Source organism: Melospiza melodia, chromosome 21 (genome assembly GCF_035770615.1).
Source record: "Melospiza melodia melodia isolate bMelMel2 chromosome 21, bMelMel2.pri, whole genome shotgun sequence".
NCBI classification, from domain to species: Eukaryota; Metazoa; Chordata; class Aves; order Passeriformes; family Passerellidae; genus Melospiza; species Melospiza melodia.
The window spans coordinates 1023656-1045678 of record NC_086214.1 but is presented as its reverse complement, the minus strand read 5'-3'; positions in this window follow the sequence as shown (position 1 = coordinate 1045678).

The following is a 22023-nucleotide window of genomic DNA, read 5'->3' as shown; positions in this document are numbered from 1 at the left end:
AACAGTGTGTCCCTGCAGAGCGCTCTGGAAAATTTTTCAGGGCAGATCATTTGTCATCTGCCCAGTCATAGGCTACTGCATATGGTGAAATTCACACAAATCTCTTTGAGGCCCAAAAAATACCCAGGAACCTGTGCAAGGACCCGCTGTCTTCACTGATGGTTCAGGGAGAACAGGAAACGCCATTGTTACTTGGAGAGACCAATCAGAGTGGCAGGTTCTGGAAGCTCATGAGGTTGATTTTCCCAGGAACCTTTCAATCTGGTCATGGATTCCGCCTATGTGGCCAATACCGCACAGAGTTTGGGTCATTCCGTTTTGAAGGAGGTCAGTAATCCTGCCTTGTTTCATTTACTGAAGACCTTGTGGTGTGCCATTCAGGCCCGGGGTCATCCATTCCATGTTCCGCATGTGAGGAGTCACACCAATTTGCCGGGCTTTATAGTGGAAGGTAACACGAGGGCTGACAAGTTGGCTAACCCAGCGTGGGTAGCGCCTCAGCCTGATACACTCACGCAGACTGAGGCATTGCATGGGTTTTTCCACCAAAACGCACATACCTTGCAGAAGCAGTTTCAGCTGACGCCAACTGAGGCTCGTGACATTGTTGAGTCATGTGATGACTGCCATGCACTTGCTCCACCTTTGCCGGCTGGGGTAAATCCCAGAGGCCTTAGGGCCTTGGAGCTTTGGCAGACCGATGTCCCCCAGATTGCCGAGTTTGGCCGGCTTAAGTATGTGCATGTCAAAGTGGACACGTTCTCCTCTGTGATGTGGGCTTTGGCTCACACTGGGGAGAAGGCACGTGACATCCTTGCCCACTGGAGGCAGGACGTCATTCTGGGCATACCTTCTGCTGTGAAAACCGACAATGCTCCTGCTTACACGTCGCAAAAGTTGCGGCAGTTCCTGCAGTTGTGGGGTGTCTCGCACAAGTTTGGTATCCCTCATTCTCCAACTGGTCAAGCATGGTACTCTGGAGCAGGTTCTTCAAAAACAAAAACGGGGAATGCAGGGTGAAACCACGCACAGTCGGCTGGCAAAAGCTTTGTGCACAATCAGTCATCTCACTGTGCCGCAGAACTCAAATAACCTTGTCATTTTGAATCACCATCTCTAATTGCAGGCTGCGGACGAGGCACATCAGCCTTGAGTGAAGGTACAGGTGCAGAATTTAGTCACCAAACAGTGGGAAGGTCCTTATGACCTTATCGCTTCCGGGCGCGGGTATGCTTGTGTATCCACACACACTGGGGTATGCTGGGTACCTTTGAAGTGTGTTCACCCTGACCTGCAACCACAGAGGCAGAATCCAGCTGATGAGCAAGATGGAAACCGTGACCATCCTGGAAGGCATCAAGCGGGGGAATCATTGAGTGATGATTCGGATGCAGATGATGAGAGTGATCACTCTGATGATTCCTCACCAAGTGGACACTGAACAGTGTTCATGTTTTCTTTATCATATTGTTCATTTTCTTTTTTTTTTTTTTTTTAAGGAAAACAGTGAGATGTTGCCCTGGTTTTTTAAGATTTTCTAAGCCTTCTGATGTTGACATTCTTGTAGTGAACTTTCTCACACACTTTCTATAAATAACTCATTGTTTTGCATTCCTTTATGGAGGAGGAGACAGTTGATGGACGGTTGGTTTGTCCAGTGTCATTGGAGAGGTGTCACTGTCACCCTCCAATCCACTGTCACTTTTGGAAAACTGTAAATGTTGGAATCAGAAAATAAACTTCCCCTTTTTTTTTCACCCTGAGAACAACGATGTGAGCTTGTGTTCTTTTGTGTCCTATAATTGCACTCCTGGGCCAGCGACTCCCTCTGAGTGGGGCCTCTCCCAGCCGGGAAGTCTCCCGTTTGCTGCACTCAGGGATCCTGAACAACGACAGAGCCTGGGCTGATCCCCCCACTCCTCCAAGCTCTGCCCTTCACCCCCTGGGGAGATGCCAAAGGATCCTCAGTGAGCATTCCCTGCCCTCAGGGGAATTGCTCACAGGTGCCTGGCACTGACTCTTTGTGTCTGTGTGCACACAGGAGTGCCTGTGCTGGGGAAATGTGGCAGAAATGCTGCGCTCTGAGGGGTTGGAGTGCCTTGGATAGCTGAATCAGTCAGGCGTGTAGGTAAGGTAAGTCACAAGGTCTAAGTGAATTTAAAAGCTGCTAAACAGTATTTAACTTAAATTATAACCCATGACTTAGCAATTTAAAAGAGGACTAACACTTAACAATATTTAACTTAGCTTATAACTTATATTAAACTTAAAACTTAGCAAAAAAACAACTCTTAGCAGCATTTAACTTCACTTAGACACTTGACGGCCTCATGGAACCAAGGGGCCATTGTGACACTGAGGGGACTCATGAAATCATGGAGATCATTTTGACACTATGAGGCCCCATGGAATAAGCAAAGCATTGTGACACTGCAGGGCCTCATGGAAGCAGTGAGACCATTGTGACCCTGGGGGTCCCCCATAAACCAAGAGCACCATTGTGATACTGTGGGGCCTTGTGAAACCAAACGTCCTTTGTGACACTGCAGGGCTGCATGGAACCAAAAGTCCATTGTGACTTTGCAGGGCCTCGTGTCATCATTGGTCCATTGGGACACTGGGCCACCAAAGGAGACCATTGTGACACTGCAGGGCTTCACGGAACCTCGAGGCCATGGTGACATTGTGGAACTCCATTGAATCAAGGGTTCATTGTGACACTGCAGGTCTTCTTGTAATCAAGGGACCATTGTGACACTGCTGGACCCCATAGAAACAGGTCACCATTATGGCACTGTGGGGCCTCATAGATCCAAGGCACCATTGTGGCAGTGTGGGGCCCTATAAAACCAAAGGAACAAAGAACAGGTCTGGTTGGTTTGGCCTCCCAGGGGCCACCTGACTGGTCCAGCTGACCCTGGCATGTTGAGGATCTCTTCTCATCTGCTGCTGAAGCACGGGGACTCCATGCTTTCCTTCCTATGGAAAAGAACTCTCCTTCTCCTCCAGGAACCCATGGTCAGGTTTGGGATTTCTCCTCCGAATTTCCTTATATCCAGGGATTGTTCCCATAGGAATATTGCACGTACAAATCTGGCTGCAGTGGTTTCACAAGGGTCACTTCCCATCTGTCCCCAAAACATTGGGGAAATCTCTGTGCTTTCCTTCCTATGGGAAAGGACAGTCCTGCTTCTCCAGGTGGCCATGGCCGAGATTGTGTTTTCACCTCCAAAATTCCCTAAATCCAAAGACTGCTCCCAGACAAAATCTACCATTCCTGACAAGTCTGGCTGGCCTTGGCCAAGTGAGGCTCTCACCAGCCTTCCAAACACTGGGGCTCTGTGCTTTCCTTCCTATGGAAAAGAATTGCCGTTCTCTTTCAGGCGCCCATGGCCAGAACTGGGGTTCCACCTCCAACATTGCCTGTTGTGACAGACTGGAGGAGATTTTTGGCTCAAAACATTTCATGTGTGAGGGAGGAAGGGGCAGGTCCAGCCTTGACCTGCCCTGTAGCCCCAATCTCCCCAGAGCCTCTATCCCAGCCCAGCAGTGGCTGCCAGTCCCTGGCACAGCACAGGCAATGCTCCACAGCCACCTCTGCAGCCCCAGCCCAGCTCCTGAGGGACCAAATGAGCCCAAGGCCCACCTGGGGGAAGGGCTCATGAAGACCAAGTGGTATTGAAGGCTGACCACAAGGCAAGCACACATCTTGACCCTACCTCCTCTTGGACTTTCCACCTGAACAGTGCTGGAATCCAGGAGTTGGTAGCTGTGTGTGTGCTTCTCTGCATCTTTTTGCCTTGCTCTCTTTCTGTGTCTTCTTCTGTTTCTGTGCTCCTGCAAATTTTGATTAATATTAAATGGAAGAGGCTTAGAATTTGTGAAGTTGAATGGCTCAACTCAATGCTTTGAGAAGTTTTTTATGTTACTGAATGTCTGTTGTAATTTGAGATGAGAAGAATTTTAAAAAGTAAAACTTTTTCATGTAAGTGACAATCTGTTTAACCACTGAGATACTGAACACGTCTCTGTGAAACACAAATGGTAAAGATGAAAAAGTCCAGGAACCTCCTCTTTCTTTTCCAGTCAACAAAGAAGCAGCAAGCCCTGGCCCCGGCCCCCATCTCAACCAAACCAAACCAAACCAAACCAAACCAAACCAAGCAACCCTGCCATGGGCTGAGCCCCTGCTCCCCTCCCCAGGCTGCCCCCCTCCCCATCAGCTCCATTCTAACCAAACCAAACTCCAACAACTCCCAAACAGGAAAACAAGAGGCTACAAAACCCCAACCAGAACAAAGCAAGACACAGCTATTGAAATCTTACCAAGTCCCCTCCCCCCAACACAACTAAAACATAAAACCCCTACAACCTACAACCCATACAAAATAACCTTACAACTAAAAACTTAAACATAAAAAAAGCCAAAACCAACCATAAAACCAATCCTAACACAACCCAACCACAACTTCCACCACAAGTTACCGGCAGGTCAGGTGTTAGTCCTTTCAGTGCTTCAGTCCTCCTTCAAGTAAAAGAAAAAAAACCCAACAAAATACATGCATATTAAAAAAAAAAACATCCAAGTCAGTAATGAAGAAATTAAATCCCAAATAAAAAAGGGGAAAAATACCTTAATCATAAAACTAAAATCCTTTTATAAACTATAAAGAAAAACAACTTTTTTTTTATAGTCCAAAAAGCAATAAAAAAATTAATATCAAACAGAAACCTGCATGCTAAAATTAAACAAATGTTAAAATAGCAGTATTTTCATAGTACATTTAAACAGGGAAAAAAAAAAAAAAAAAGTAATCCAGTATCCCCAAGAGAAGATCTCTATTTGCAGAGATAAAAATAATTTAAAAAGTAAAAAATAAAAACTTTTACACTTAAAGAACTCATCTTTAAAAAAATACCCCATAAGTCAACATGGCCCATCTATAAGCTGTAAAAAGGCTTGTAGCAACAAAAACTTCACAATAAAAGAGTTCCTCAGACAAATGTTATCCATGTCAGAATTAAGAATCAAAAAAAAAAAAAAATTTCTTCTTGTAAAAAAATCTTTATAACATTTACAAGAACAACTTCTCTCCCAAAGTAAATTTAAAAAAGACTATTCTAGAAATAGTAAATACCTAGAAATTGTAAGTTTACTTTACATTGGCAGTAAAAAGAAAACTTTAAAAAGAAAAACCAGTGTTCTAAAGAATTTATTTTAATTTTTACTACTTTTTTCTTTTTGAATTTACTTTTAATAAAAATTTCTTGATAGCCTTTTAAAATGTTAGGCCTACATTACCTTTCTCCTAATCCTATCTCACAACAAAATTAATACATAAATAACAAACTGACACTAAAACCCATTACACTCTTCAATGCATTAATTAAGAAATCTCAAGATTAGAAAAATGTTAAATTAACCAAACCAAAACCACTACAATGTCATAATAAACCATTTGCCAAATTTTCTCTCATTGTCTAAAGTTCTCAGTAAAGGCTGTTTTTTTTTGTTTTGAGCCCCTGAGAACCTCTTGTTGGTATTTCTCCAGTGAGTTTAACTCAGAGGAGACAAACAATTGTAATTCCTCTAAAATGTCTCTTTGAGTGAGCTTTTTGGGGGGAGTCAGGGCTTGTGGGTCCTGCTTGGCCCAGCCCAGGCAGGACTTTCCCAGCCACATTCCACACTCCATTTCCCAGCTGGAGCCGCTGCTGCCTCTGAGTTGTGCTGCCCCAGCCCCAGGGACGCTCTCCTTGTCTGCCCATTCCCCCACGGTCTCTGGGCAGGGATGGCCTCAGTGGGGGCTGCTGACATCCTCAGCAACTTGGAGGCTGCTGCTGAATTTTCCTGCTGCAGAGGCTTGTTCAGCCTTCAGCTCGTCAGTGCAGGAATTCAGTGTCCCAGGGCTCATTGACATTCAGAACACCTAAACCAGCCAAGCCTCTGGGAATAATCTGATCTCAGTTTTCAAACCATTTGTGGTTAATTCAACAGATCTCAGTAGTATATCCAAACTGAATGCAATATATTTTAAAATGAGTGACAAAACATATTTTATGGTCTTGTAATTTTTTTCCTGTTCATTCATTAAAATGTGCAATCTCCAATTGACACTGACTCCAAGTACTGCTCCAGAGGCTTGTTCAGCCTTCAGCTCTTCAGTGCAGGAATTCAGTGTCCCAGGGCTCATTAACATTCAGAACACCTTAACAAGCCAAGCCTCTGGGGACAATTTTATTTCAGTTTCCAAATCTTGTGTGGTTAACAAAGAGAGATTTCATAAGTGCATTCAACTGAATATATTCTATTTAAAAAGACAGCGAGAAAACATTTTTTAGGTCCTATTTAGTTTTTTTTTTTTTCCCTGTTAATAGCAATCTCCAATTGACTTTGAATCCAAGTACCTCCTCATGTAGTTGAAACAGATATGAAAATCAAGACTGTGATGTTTTTCACAGGGGTTCTTGGATGAGGGAAGAGATGAGGATCTGACTCCATGTTTCAGAAGGCTTGATTTATTATATTATGATATATAATTCATTAAAACTATATAAAATAATAGCAGAAAATGTTTCATCAGAAGGCTTAGGTAAGAAGAGAAAAGAAAGAAATTATAACAAAGGTTTCTGGCTCGAGCTCCATGTCCAAGCCAGCAGGGCTGTGATTGGCCATTAATTACACACAACTACATGAGACTAATCACAGATCTACATGTTGCCTTCCACAGCAGCAGATAATCATTGTTTACATTTGGTTCCTGAGGTCTCTCAGCTTCTCAGGAGGAAAAATCCTAAAGAAAGGATTTTTTCATAAAAATTCTCTGCAACAGAGACACTTCATGGCTGACAATCAATCAGACTCTGTCCCTACACCCACCCCACCATTTCCCCTGGCACTCAGAGCCACCTTGTGCAAATCTGAGCTCCCTCCAGCCCAGGCTGCACCTGCAGCTTTCAGCTCCTTGGCTCCAGCTCCCACCTGCTTTCCTTGGAGAAGGAGCTGCCCGAGACACAGAGGGATGTTCATTTCTTGTCAGTCAACAAAGCCAAGGGAAGGCACAGCTCCATCAAATGCCAAAATCATTCCTCTGCAAGGTATTAAATCCACTTTGCACAGCAGGCATCTCAGAGCAATGGAAAACACCTTCTGTGCCCAGCACAGATCCCAACAGATCCTCCCGTGCAAACCCTCCCTGCCCCAATTCTGCCCAGATTCGCTCTTTGCACACACGAGTCACACACGGAAGTCAGGAGCTCCCTCCATACCCAGAGGGTGGAAAAGTGAGAAAAGAGATGAAGAGCTCTCCTGCACAGAGCCAAGGTCCAAGTGCCCCTGCAGTGGGAGCCACAGCTCATCAGGTTTGTGTCCTTTGGGCTCAGGGACTGGTGACTCTCAGAGGCACAGAAAGGTTTCGTGCCAACAAACACAAATTGAATATTTGAACAGTTTAATAACCATCACAGCTCTTACCTCAGCTCTCTGGAATGTCCCAGCAGCATCTGACATGTCCACCATCCCCAACAGATTTTAATGCAGGAACAGTTTTATACATAGATATAAGAAAAGGTAATTCTGTGATAGATATAAAGACAATTACGATGTCGCCTTACGTGATATTTATTTAAATTTCAGAAAGTTTGGGCAACTCCCTGAAGCTCAAAGCATGAAACCAGTCAGTTATGAGGCACTTGAATGACAACAGAGCATCAGGTGGAGGAAATCTGGGACCAGTGGCAAGAAGAAATATCCAGCTGGTCTGGTGAAGAGATGTCCTTAGACATGGCCATTTAACCAAGAGAGATGGAAGCACTTGATGGAAAAGAGACGGATTAAATAATAGACTAATTATTGGTGACACAAGTAGATGGGAAGATCAGTATTTCTTCTCCTGCCATCAGTACGCTTCCAGGAAATCCCTGTTTCTGGTGGGAAAAGGTTGCCATTCCTTAAGAGTATTCAAATTGCACAGATAATCAATATTTGCTTGTATATTATGGAACTAACAGGTATTAAAACCTGAGCCCCTTTCCAGGCAGACATCAGTTGTGTGCCCATGAAAAGGCAGGGCCACTTGTGCCCTGAGGTGCCCAGCTTCGATTGGATCACTCCAAGAGCACCTGAGGGAGAGCAGAGCACCTTGCAAGCTACAGGTCCCTGACAGACCCGCAGGGCTCCTATCCCATCAACATCTGCTCTGCTCCAGTCTGAAACAGGGCCCAGCATGGTGCCAGGATCATCAGAGAGCTGAGGTGTGTGCTGGAAATCAATGTCCTCTCCATCCCGCAGCAGCCCTGCATTTCCCTCTTGCAGCCTTGGTCTCCAGCACAGCCATGGAGGCTCTTTGGGCTCTGGACTGTTCCTGCAGCCCCCAGGGCAGCTGAGCTCTGCCTTTGGCACAGTCAGGCCTGGCCAGCACAGGCCATGCTCAGCAATTGCTTGTGTGTGCCTGGCCTTGCTGTCAGCCCTGGCAGTGGCTGCGTGGCCCCTTTGTGGCCCTGTGCTGGCCCAGCCATGGTGGCCCAGCCCCTGTGCAGGCCCAGCCCAGGCCAGGAGCATTGCGGCTGGGAACGGCCCCCGTGCCGTGGTGCCCACAGCAGCCTTGGGGCTCTGTGCCCCATGGCCTCCCTGCTGGGCAGCCTCTCCAGCTCCTGCAGAACCCGTGGCACCTGTGGGGCTGCACAGACAGCCCTGCCCTGGGCTCTGCCAGCCTCTGGGCCGGCAGAGAGGCAGCCAGGGCTGGCCATGGCTGGGAACAGGCCCTGAGCCCTGCAGGAGGATGGAGCTGGGCCAAAGCCAAACTCAGCCCAGGCCAAAGCTGGGCTCAGCAGCCAAGGCTACCAATGCATGGGCACAGAGGCTGGTGCTGGCAAATGTCCTGCGCCCCCTCCCTGCTCTCTCCATGCCACCAAGAGCACAGAGCAGCCTCCTCTCTGGGCCACTGCCTGTTTGCAATGCCTTGCACAGGCACTGGCCCTGCCCCACAAGGCCTGGCCTGAGTCCTGCCCCTGCACGCTCAGCCAGGCTGAGATGGACACTGATGGTTTCTGGGGCAGGCTCTCTGAGCCCAGCCCAGCTCCCTGCAAGCTCTGCCAGCTGCCCTGAGCTCTGGGCAGCACCAAGGGCTTCTCCCCAGCCCAGTCCAGCCGGCTCTGGCCCCACAGCTCTGCTCAGGCCAGGCTGCTCTGGGCACTGCCTCACGGCCTCAGCCCCTGGCAAGGGCACAACAGCAGCTGCCACAGGACTCAGCCCCAGCCACGGGGGAAGGTGCTTGGCCAAGGCCAAAGGAGGCTCCCTGGCTGCCCTGCTCCCCTCGGGCTGAGGTGCTGAGAGCTCTGCAGCCCCTGCTGCCATCCCATCTGCCCAGGGCAGAACACGAGCCGCTGCCTTGGGGCCCTCAAGAGCTGCTCCTGCCGCAGGCCCAGGGCCCATGCCAAAGCTGGGCCTGCCAAAAAGCTGTTCCCATTTCTGTTCATTTCTGCCCTGATGGGGATGGGTTCTCAGCCACTTGGAGGTTGATGATGAATTTTATTACTCCAGAGGCCTCTTTTTTCTTGAGGTCTTCCGTTCAGAAATTCAGTGTAAAAGGCTAATAAATATTTGTTCCTAACACACCTGAACAAGAAAAGCCCTTGGGAATAATCTAAGTTTTCATGTGTTCTTTGGTTAATTAGACAGATTTCAGAAGTCTATTTAATGTGAATATACTGTATTTAAAACAATGCAGAGAGAATTGTTTTTTCCTGTTTTCTTATTTTGTTCATAGATTGATATCAGCAATGTCCAATTGATATTGATCCCCAGCACCTCTTCATGCAGTCTGAACAGATATGAAAATCCAGACCCTTCATGGCTGACAATCAGTCACACTTTGTCTTTATCTCCTCCTCACCATTTCCCTCATCCAACCCCTGGCACTCAGAGCAGCTGAGGAATGGAGTCACATCCAGGGGTGTCCCCAGTGCTCAGAACTGGGGCTAGGTCAGTTCAATCTCTTTATTGCTGATCTGGATGAGGCCATTGAGAGTACCCTCAGTCAGCTCCCAGGTGAGCCCAAGCTGGGTGGGAGTGTGGCTGTGCTGGAGGGCAGGAAGCTCTGCAGATAGATCTGGACAGGATGGAGCCATGGGCCCAGGACAATTGGATGAGGTTCACCACAGCCAAGGGCCGGGTCCTACCCTGGGCTTACACACATCCCAAATCCCTGGCCCTACCCTGCCCCTGATCCCCACAGCCTGTCCTGTTTCCTTCATCCCTGCATTGCCAGGGACTTCGTGGGATAAGGGAGCTCTGCTCTGGCTATGGAGGGAGGTCCAAGTGCTACCACTAGAGTGGGAACCACAACACATCACGTTTGTGTCTTTTGGGGGCTGTGGAACTGGTGACACTCAGAGGCACAGAAAATTTCTCTTCATGGCAAACAGGCCCCAGTTGAACAGGACACCATTTCAAACCAATCACAATCCTCCCTGAGATATGTGCAACGTCCCAGCAGCATCTGATGAGTCCACCATTCACAGGTGATTTCCATACTAAAATTAATTTCTGACAAAAGAACAATTAAGTTTTTGTATCAGCATGCTCATCCTGGAGTGGGTGCAAAACAGCTCCAAAAATTCCTGATTTGCCAAGCTGTCAGTGGTGGATGGAGATGGGAGGTCAGGCTGCTTTTGGTGTTGAGGAAATGCTGAAAAAAGCTGACTCATTTAATCTCCTCATGCCCTGGCTGATCTCTCCTCTTTCCCCTTCCACCCATTGGCTTTTGTCTCCTCCCAGGCCCCCTGTCAAGAGCCTGGCTCTGTGTTCTCCATCCCCTCCTCGCTGGCACTGCCAGGCTGGGATGAGGAGCCCCTCAGCCTTCCCTGCTCTGGGCTGGACAAGCCCATCTCTCACAGCCTCTGCTCACATCCCAAGGGCTCCAGCCCCACCTTGGAGGCCCTTCCCAGACCCTGCTCCAGCTGCCAGACATCTTTCCTAGCCTGGGGAACCCAACCCAGGCCACAGTGACCTGGATAATCCCTGTCCTTGATGTCCTGGTCACACAGCCCTGGCCCCTTGTCCCCTGTCAGGCTCTGGGGTGGATCCTGTGGAACATCCTTTGGTGGAGGCTGTGGCTCCAGGTGGGCCGGGGGGATCCCGGGGGACAGGGACCCTGCTGGGCATGAACAGCATTGGACTTGTTGGGAGAAACTGTGAGAGGGAGCTGGGGCAGAGTGACCAACCCCGTGACCTGACACAGCCCTGCTGGGATGTCACACAGCTGGTCTCTGATGTCACAGCCAAATCTGTGATGTCACAGCCCATTCTCCAATGTCACACAGCTGATCTCTGATGGCTGGTCACAGCTGGTCACAGCCAACTCTGTGATATCACAGTCTGCTCTGTGATGTCAGACCTCTTCCCTCTGATGTCACAGATGGCTCTGTGATGTCACAGGGGCAGTATATGATGTCATAGCTGCTCAAACACCTCACATAACCCGCTCTGTGATGTCAAAGCCCACTCTGTGACCTCATGTTACCAGATGATAAATTGTCTCCACCAGGTGAGCTGACACCTGGACCTTGTTCTCCAAAACCCCAGGCCTGTGGAAACCACACAATGCCCATTGTGTGAGAAGGGGAACTGGAAGTTCAGCAGCCTCAGTGTCCTGCCAGCTCAGCCAGGCCCGCTGGAACATTGGGGTCCACGACCACCAGGGACCACCAGAGAGACCCCCCAGGACAGAAGAACACATGGGGAAGGGGAGGGGAAATATGTGAATGATTTTGGGGAAACCATTATCATATTTATGTTTAGTCTGGGAAAATCAATGAATATGTGTGCAATATACAGAATGTAAACAGAAACTTTCCTTTACTCAGCCTGCATGGCTTTGGGAGGAGCTGTCCCCCGTGCATCCCCCTGAAGAAATAATAATGCTTTTTAATGCTGCATTGGTGTTAAGGAATTTTCTATTTTACTAAGTTTTTGGTAACACTCCCACTGCCAAGGAAAGTTCTGTCTGCTACTGTTCATAAACAGAGAAGGGCTGGTGGCAGATGTGGTGCTCAGAGGTTGCCTGGGGCACAGTGACCATGAAATAATTAAGTTTTCAATGTTTTGGGAAAGAAGGAGGGGCAGCAACAAAATTTCTACACTGGAATTAGGAAGGGAAGACTTTGGCCTGTTTAGGATGCTGATTTTGGGAGTACCAAATTAGGTCCTGATTTTTTGAAGGAAAACATCCCTTAAAAACAAAGGGGTCCAGGAAGGATGGACACATTTCAAGGAAGTAATCTTAAGGGGAAGGAGCAGCCTGTCCCAGTGTGGCAAAAGACGAGCTAGTGCAGAAAATGACTGGCCTGGCTGGCCATGGAGATTTTGTGGGAGCTCAAGGGTAACAAGAGGCCCATCAACTTTGGACAGAAGGTTAAGCAGCTTAGGAAATGTTTAAGGATGTTGTGAAGTCGTGCAGAAAAGAAGTCAAGAGGTGAAAGCTCAAATAGAGTTTAACCTGACCACTTCTGTGAAAAAAAAATAGACAATGTTTCCACAATTAAATTTATAGCAAAACATGGGGTAAGGAAAACCTCTACTCTTTATTGGATGCAGTGGGGAATATCGACACTAAAGATAAGGAGAAGGCAGAGCTACTTAACATCTTGTTTCTCTCAATTTTCGATATTAGGGCAGGCTGTCATCAGGACAAGTGCTCTGATGAGCTGGTAGATGGGCACAGGGAGCAGAACAGCCCCTGTAATCCAGGAGGAAGCAGTTGATGACCTGCTGAGCCACTCAGATGCTCACAGGTGTCTCTGGGAGCAGATGGGATCCATCCCAGGGAGATGAGGGAGCTGTGGATGAGCTCCCCAAGCTGCTCTCTATCATTTACCATCAGTGCTGGCTCAGCAGGGAGGGCCCAGAGGACTGGAGGTGCCAGTGTGAGCCCATCGCCAAGAAGGGCTGGAAGGAGGAGCTGGGGAACTCCAGGCCTGTCAGCCTGACCTGGGTGCCCAGAAAGGTTATGGAACAGATCACCCTGAGTGCCGTCACAGGGCACCCACAGGATGGCCGAGGGGTCAGAGCCAGCCAGCGTGGATTTCAATGTCTGCACTGATGATCTGCATGTGGGGACTGAGTCCAGCATCAGCAAATTTGCAGATGACACCAAACTGGGTGTGAGTGTGGATCTGCTGGAGGGTAGGAGGGCTCTGCACAGGGCCCTGGACAGGCTGGATCCAGGGCCCAAACCCAACAAGGTGAGGTTTAACAAGTCCAAGTGCTGGGCCCTGCATGTTGGCCACAACAACCCCTGCAGTGCTACAGGCTGGGGACAGAGTGGCTGGAGAGCAGCCAGGCAGAAAGGGACCTGCAGGGACTGATGGACAGCAGGCTGGACATGGGCCAACAGTGTGCCCAGGGGGCCAAGAAGGCCAGTGGCTCCTGGCCTGGATCAGGAATGGTGTGGCCAGCAGGAGCAGGGCAGTGATTGTTCGTTCCCCTGTGCTCAGCACTGCTTGGGCAGCACCTCGAGTGCTGTGTCCAGTCGTGGGCCACCCAATTTAGGAAGGACATGGAGGGGCTGAAGCATTTCCAGAGAAGGGTAAAAAGGCTGGGGAGGGGTCTGGAACACAAGCTACCAACTCCTGTGAAGAGCAGCTGAGGGACCTGCAGTTGTTTATCCTGGGGAAGAGGAGGCTCAGGGGAGACAAGGCGGTGTCAGGGCACAGGTTGGACTTGATGATCTCCAAGGTCTTTCCCAGCCTTGCTGATTCTGGGATTCTCTGAAACCACCCTTGGAGCAGTTGCAGGAGGAGCCCTGGGCCTCCTCTTCAGAAGCTCCAGCAGCCCAGGTCCCTCAGCTTCTCCTGCCAGCCCCAAAGCCCATCCTGTCAGTCCTGCAGAGCCTCTGCAGCTCCTCCTCACTGCCCAGAACAGGGACCCCCAGAGGCAGACACAGCAGCCCAGATGTGCCCCCCTGGCCTGGGGTGCCTCTGGCAAGGGAGCAGCACCAGGCACTGCAGGAGCCTGCAGACAATTCCTGCAGCACTTGTAGGATGATCCTGCTGCCCAAGGGACATTCCCATGGGGGCAAGTCAGGAACTGCAATGGGGAGTGGGGCCAGAGAGGAAAGGGCAAACAGAGATGAGCTGTTTGCAGGGCAGGGAACAGGGGTGGAAAATAAGAAGAATGTGTAGCAGGAAGCGTAAAGAAAGCAAAGAGTAAAGAAAGTAAAGGAAAGTGAAGCCAAGGAAATGCTCAGGAGAGTTTGGGGGTGGCTGCCAGGCAGCCCTGGCTCTGAGCAACAGCGTCTGCAGTGGGACAGGAAACTCCCAGCTGATGGTAACAAACTTTCTGGCTGACTGCAGAGGCCAGGACAAAGCTGAGTGGTTTCCCTGGTGTCCCCCAGCCCTTGCTGGCCCCAAGGGATGATGGCATTTGTGCTCCCTCAGGTTCATGTCCCCACACCAACAGCCTGGGGGTGCTCCCCCTGCTGTGTGCAATGCAAACAGGGGCTGCTGAGCCAGTGCTGCCGTGTGTGTGCCTGCAAGGATAGGGCACCTGTGTGAGCTGGGGGAGAGGCCAGGGCTGCAGAGGGGGGATGTTGTTGGCAGCTCCATCAGGACGCTCTGGGACGCTGCCCTGGGCTGTGCAGCGCACTGGGGATGGATCAGCCCCTGCTCTGCTGCTCCTTCCCGTCTGTCCCAGGGCCTTTGCAGAGCACCAGCTGTTGCTGTCCTCAGCTGCCACGGCAACCCTCAGGAAAAAGCGGTGCCAGGGCTGTTCCAGGTACAATTGCAGTGACACTCGTTGGTGCCACCAGGTGCCATGGCAACATCCACGGGGACCCATTCCTTGGTTTGGTGCCATGGCAACTAGTGCCCGGAGCCGTTGTGATGGTTGGTGGCCATGGAAAGCTGCCCTGGGCCCTTGCTCAGGGCTGTGTCAGTGCCCAGAGCCAGAGGGGATCCCTTGCTGGGGGCTGTGCCGTGGCCACCTGCCCTGTGCCGCGCTGGCCGCTCTGGCACCAGGAACCAGCAGCCACCGGCACTGCCAGGGCCAAAGGCCAGGTCAGCCAGACAGAAAGGGGCAGGGCTGGGCACTGTTTCCATGGCAACCGGCACTGGTGGGCGGGGGGACGACACCTGGGTCACCTAGCCTGGCAGTTGCCATGGAAACCCCTGGCAGGGACTGAGGGCACAGCCCCTGGCACTGAGACACTGCTGGGCCAGGTGCTGAGCACAGGGCTGAGCACGCAGAGATGGTTTTGTTCTTGCTGAGCTGCAGCACAGCCAAGGCCTGTCCTGCCCCTCGTCAGCCACGCTGGGGAGGAGCTGGGGCTGCGGGGCAGCTGGGCAGGGGACACGGCCAGGACAGGGGACCCCAACTGACCCCGGGCATAGCCCAGACCAGAGCACATCATGCTCAGGGTGTGAAGGGGGGAACAGGGAGGAAGGGGGGAATTTTGGAGTGAGGGCTTTTGCCTTGCCAGGGAACACTTGGGCAAGAGGGGGCCCTGTTTCACCATTGGGCAGGGTCACTACCAAAGACACAGACACCAACTGAAGGAATTGTGTCATTTATCATGCACAGCTGCAAAGATTTAAAAAAGGATAAGCTCAGCTAAGCATATCATCATTAGCAAAGAATTACAAAAGAAGCTCAGCAATCCATCATAACCCATCATTACATTTTGATGACCAATTTCTTGGTGAAACACTAGAGGTGTTTGCAGCAGACAAAGATTCTGGCTGACTATCAAGGTACACCTTACCGACATCAGTAGTACTTTAGTGACACCGTTCCTCATTCTTTTTTCTCAATCTCATTCCAATTAGGAACAAGAATTCTGTTGTGCATGGAGCTGGCACATTTTTAATTCCAGAAAAATGCCCCCAGGCCCTTTGCTGTTCAGCTTTCCCATGCTGTCTGTGGCTAACAAGGCTTGGGGGGGCCCTTTCCCCTCTGGCTGGAAGGGGCCGGGTCTCAGTGCCTGAGGGGCACCCAGGCTCCTGGATGGAATTCCTGTGCAAGTCCCTCAGTGTCACAGCAGCCTTCCCATGGAACCCCGTGGATCAGAGCATGTTCCAAAGGGGGCCTTGGGGCAAACAGGGAGATCTGGTCTGGCAGGATGTGTAAAACAATCTCCTGGCAGATCTACTTGTTCTCACACAGAATCCTTGGCTGCAGGGACACATTCCCATTGTTCCTGCCCAGGGTTAAGGACTCAGAGTTGTCTTTCCCAGGAGCTGCTCCTTCAGCTGCCTCAGGAGGGCCTTTTGGCCTCCAGACCCACATTCTGGCTTCATTATTAGAGCTGCTGGATCCAAAACCTTTTTCTCGAACAAAGGTGGTGACTGGAGCTGGATCTCCTTTTTTTTTCAATTGCTCCTAAAGTTGCAATATCAATAAATATGCTACCCTGTCATGGGGTTGAATAATCCAATCCTGGTCACTATTGTTTAACAGAATAACTGTAATTTCTCCTTAACATTCTGCATCAATTCCTCCTGCCATGACATGAACACTTTGCAAGGCCAAGCTCCAAGGGAGCAGTTACCAAATCAAAGTGTCCTGGAGGAATCTGAATTCCTGTTTCAGAACTGATAGCTCTCATTTGCTTTGAATTTATCCTAATGATTTCCAATGCACGAAGGCCCAGCCCTTCAGCCTCTGGGCTGGCCCTGCCAGGGGCCATCACAGCCACAACAATTTCCCAGGCAGCCCAAGTCTCACTGCCCATGGCTGGATTTGCAAACTGGGGGCAGCCGTGCACAGCCAGGGGGTTCCATTTCCCCAGTGGGCCATTGTTAAGGGCATGGAGCACATCTGGGAGATGGGTTCTCCATGGACAAAGGTTCCCATCTCCTCATTTTTTCAACTGCTCTTTTAACAACCCCTTCACCCTTTCAACCATTCTTGCAGCTCGTGCATAGTCTGGTACATGAAGAACCCTGCAGGCAAAATCACTGTATTTTTCACAGGAACAGACAAAGCATTCTGCATCACAGTATCAGCAAACCCTGCAAAAATAGCCAATTTCCTCCCTTCCTCCTTTTTCATTGTATACAATCTCACAAAGTTGACCACTGACATGAGGGTCCTGGCCAATTCTGTTCTGTAGGGTATTTAGTGTTACATCCCTGAGCAGCCAAAGCTACAAAATTAGTATTGTCAGCACTATTTCACATTATTATTATTTTAAATATAGATACACATATTGATATACATATAGACAGATAGATACATATATATATAAATATATATATAAAGACATATATATTAATGCCTTGTTATTCTATAAATACATATATTGTTATTTATTATATTGATATTTCACTTGTACAAATGCATCTGAGCTCAAGATTAAAGCCTTTTTCTGTTGCTCCATGTGGGAGCATTCCAACAATAATTGCTCCTTTGGAAGGTGCTGTTTCCTATGTACTCAAAACAAATTCATCTTTGTCTGCCCAAACCCACAAGGTCTTTTCCTTTTCCATTTGCAATTTTTGGGTGCATTTGAAGCCATCCAGGGGTGCAGCTTCTTTTACCCGACTGCCCCACTGCTCCCATGGGGCTGCGACCTCAGCCCACTCCAGAGCCAGGGAACTCCAGGGAAGGGCTTCCCAGCTGGGAATTTCTGATGGCACTGACTCCTCACATTTACACTGAACAAGTGACATTTTGTTGGGATCTGGCCAGACTGGGCCAGTTTTTTTTTACCAGTGGGCAGGGTCATCACCAAAGACACAGAGTCCAGCTGAAGGAATCAGTGTCATTTCCTGCAGTTCAGAGCAGCAAAGAATCACAAAAGGAGCAGCTCAGCAATGCACCCAACCATCCCCACCAAAGATTGCCTGCAGTGATTAAGAAAGATCCAGCAGCATTTACCCTCAGCCTTTACCATCCCCAGACCCACACAGCAGCTGGGGAAGCTGTCACAGCTAAGGGCTGCAGAGCCACTCCTGGGCACTGGGAATTCCTGCAGGTGCCTCCAGCCCCAGGTAAGGCTCCAGCCCCGCTGAGAGAGGGCCCAGCTCTGACAGTGCTGAATGAACAAACTGACAGCACTGCTAGTGTGGCAACATCTGCTTTCATCCTCCTCTTGGGTCCCTCCCAAAGCCTGGCCAGGGCTCAAGGAGGAACCAAGGGAGCTGACTTTGATCCTTCAGCCCCAAACAAGGCCAGATGTCAGATTTCATGGCCTTGTCTGGCTTCTAAATACACAAAGGTCAATACATGTTTCACTAATGAGTGGCTACATCTATCTCAGTGCTAAAATCCATGCCCATTTCATTAGGGAGCAGATACAAAGGTAACGTTTGCTTGGAAGGTTCATCCAGAGGCCACCTTTGGCTCAGGGCCTGCTGTCCAGGCCTCACTCAGGGCTGGTGTCCAGGCCTTGGCACTTCAGGGACGTGCTTTAGTGCTGGGCTTGGCACTGCTGGGTGACCGGCTGCGCTGGGTGAGCTCAGAGTGCTTTTCCAACAGAGAGGATTCCGTGATTCCATGATTCTATCCACTGCATTCAGTAGGGGCTATTTTAGCAGCATTCCTTTGCTCCAAAGGTTCCCTCTTGCCCAGCTCCTGTGGCCTGAGGCTTCAGCTCCTTCAGCTCCTGGCGCTGAGCTGCTCATGCTGAACAAGACGGCTCGGAGAGCAGAACACAGTCCATGCAATCCCTTCTGGGACACGGAGAGGGGAGGCTGTGCAAACAGGAGCATTGTTTGCTGTGGCCTCCTCTCTGCCCTTCATGCCTTTCACTGCTTTGAACCAGCCAAGAGCTTTCTCCAAGAGCGCAATGGAGCAGCTGTTCCTGCTCCCAGGTCTGGCTCTTCCCAGTCTCTGCCCTTGCCTGCTTCTGTCCCTCTTGCTGTGCCCTCTGTTCCCCCAGGGCTCGCTGGCTGCTGCCCAGGACTGTGGCACTGGCACAGATCCAGTGCTCCAGAGCCTCCTTTCTGTGCCCTTGCAGCTGCCTGGGCACAGCAGCCTTTTCCATCTGGAAGCTCCCCATGGACAGGGAGTGCCCAGCTCCGTTCCTTGCACAGCCTCCAGGAGCCGAGGGCTGCCATCTCCAGTCCCTGCTGGCACTGGGGGCTCCCAGGTGCCTCAGGCTGCTGTGACACCGCTGCACACGGGAGGCAAGAGGGGCAGGGGCTGTGCTCAAAGTCAGCTCCATCTGCTGCTGCTGCCGTGGGGTCATTTGTGCAGCCCTGGCCCAGAGTCAGGGATCAGATCCTGCCAGTCTCTTCCAGCCCTGTCTGCTCAGAGTTTTGGCCTTGGAGCCTCAGGTGGCCAAAGGCAGCTGCTGCTGCTCCGTCTGTGTGCCCGAGTTCAGCAGTGCTGCTCCATCAGTCTGTGCCCAGCAACGGGGAAAACCCTCAGCCCTGCAGGGCCAGGAGCTGCCGGGCTCTGCCTGAGCAGCTCAGCCAGCAGGAAGGGAGCTGCTCCACATGGAAACCAGGAGCAAAGGACATTCCTTTTGTAGGACATGTTTTCTATTTAGAGGGAAAAAAAAGGAAAAAAGGAAAAAAATAGGTAAATTGTAAAAGATAAGAATAAAATCCAAGTGTTAGTGAAAAAGCATAACACAATATTAGTGAAAAAACCAAAACATAAATGCAAAGATAAATTCTTTGCATTAAGAGGTAAATGATCTTTTGAAAAAGAGAACTCAGTTATTTCCATTGCAAATGTGCTGATGGCATGGATCCATCTTACTGACCTCAGCAGCCTCTTAAAAGATTTTGTGCTTTGTTCCCAGCACTGGTATTTGAAATTGTGCTCGAAGCAAGAGGAAATTGCTTTGTGCCCTTCCAGCTCCAAGCAGGACTGGGAATGGAAACTCTGTCAAAGCCCAAATCCTTTAGAAGATGACCTTCCTTCTCACCCTGCGAATGAGCTGCTCATTCCCTTTGAAACTGCCAGGAGTTTCTTAGAGTCACAAAGTCCTACTTACGGCTTTTTGCTCAGGTTTGGAAGTGCAGAAGGGCAATTCTCCATCCACCAGCTCCAGACTGCACTGCCTCAGGAACACGGCCCACTCGCCAGCTTTGGCCCACTCGTGGCACTTCTAGAGGAGGAACAAAGTGCAATTGCACAATACCAGCCAATAAAGAAGGAAGAATGGAACAGACAAAACACCCTGTGCAGATCCAGGCGTTCAGCCGGGACTGTGGAGAGTTTGGGTCCTTGCCAATTGGATGTGTGTCCCCAGCTGCAATCTCTGGGCCTGCAGCAGAGTCTCACTCACCTGCCAAAGCAGAAAGCTCAGGCGCTGTGCTCGCAATGGGCTCGTCTGATGCAGAGCTGTCAGAGCAATGTGAGGGCAGAGCCAGCCCAGCCGGGCCCAGGGCTGAGCCCAGCAGAGCCCAGAGCAGCCTCAGCACCTGCAGAGCCTGGCTGCAAGGAGAGAAAGCAGAAACCGCCCGTCAGCTGAGGGCTCCTGTGCCCTTGTGCCAAGGCCTGCGGTGCCCAGGCCATGCTGGCTGTGCCCAGAGCTGTGCCCAGAGCTGCCCATCCCTGCTGCCTTTGGCACAGAGCAGGAGGGCAGCACATGTGCCCAGCCTGCAGCCAGCCAGGGCATATCCAGCCCTCAGCAGCTGCCCAGAGCAGGATGCTCCTGTGCTCGCTGCCAGCTCCCAAAAGCTCTGATCCCACCCTGCCAAGCACACAGGGACCCACCTCACGCCAGCCACGGCTGGAAGAAAAGCTGCTCCCAAACCATGGCCTCAGCCTTCTCCAAGGGCACGGCCCATCCACACCACAGATGCTCCCTAGCACTTCCCTATCCACACTGGACCACCATGAATGCTTCCTCTGGAAAAACAAACAACACATTATTGAAAAGAGTTTAGAGACAAAAAGGGAAAACAAGAAAAACAGTAAAAACTCTTATCTCTGTCAGGGCCTTGAGGAAGGCCCAACCCCTACATGGTAGGGAAAAACCCAGCCATGGCTGTGAGAAACCCACACTTTCTCTCTTCCCCCCTGCACTGCCCCCCAAAATCACGGTGACTCCAAAGCAAACAAGGGCAGTGGAGCAGCCCAGCCCTTCCTTGCCAGCACAGCAAAGCAGCTGTGCACAGGTTCTGGAGCCCCACCTCTGCTCCCACCATGGGGTTGGTTTGTGTCGGGCTGGCTGCCCCAGCCCCAGCCCGGAGCACGGTGGGTGCTGGGGGCTGTTGGCTCCCATTTCGTACCCACCCCAGCCCATCCTCCCAGCCCTGCCAAAAGCAGCTTGGCAGCGACTGAAGAATGAGCTGCATCTGCCCCAGCAAAGGCGGAGCCTTTGGTTCCCCGCCACGCTGGGTCATGCCCACATCTGGCAGAATTTCCCCAGATGGGGACTCATCTGCAAATTCCCTGTGGAGTTTGGCTTTGAAGAAGGTGCCAGAATCAAAGTGCATCACCTTCAGCCTCCCGTGGCCAGGCTGAGGAAGAGCTTGTCATCCTTGATGTCATCCTCGCTGTCTCCAGCAGCAGCAGCAGCAGCAGCATCCCCACCCGGAACAGCTTCTCCAGGGGCTCCTTCTCCTTCCCTGGGGGCAGACCAGGCTCTCAGGGCTCTGCCCAGGGCCCAAGCTGTCAGGGAACCAGGACAAGCAAAACCAGCTGGGATGGCGGCCACCAGTGCTGGGCAGAGCAGCTCAGCTCCAGCACAAGGGCTGTGTGTTCCCATCCCATGACCCCGGTGCAGTGACACTGGCAGCACAAAAAGCTCTGGGTTCCTTTGCTTCTCATTGCCAAGGCACATGTGGAGCTGGAACTTACCAGGGCTCTGGATCAAAGTGTGCCTGTGGCTCTCTCCTTTCTTCTATGGCAGAGGAATATCCCACATCCAAGGATCACAGAAGAGGTCTTCCAGTGTGGGTCTGTCCAAGGAGTTCACGGATAAACACCACCTGATCAGGTCTTTGCACTCTGGGGAGAGAAAGCAGAAAGTGACGGTCAGCCAGAGAAGGCTCCTGTCTGCTTTACCCCACTATTCCCGTGCCCAGGCCATGCTGGATGTGCTCAGAGCTGGGCCTAAACTTTCCCAT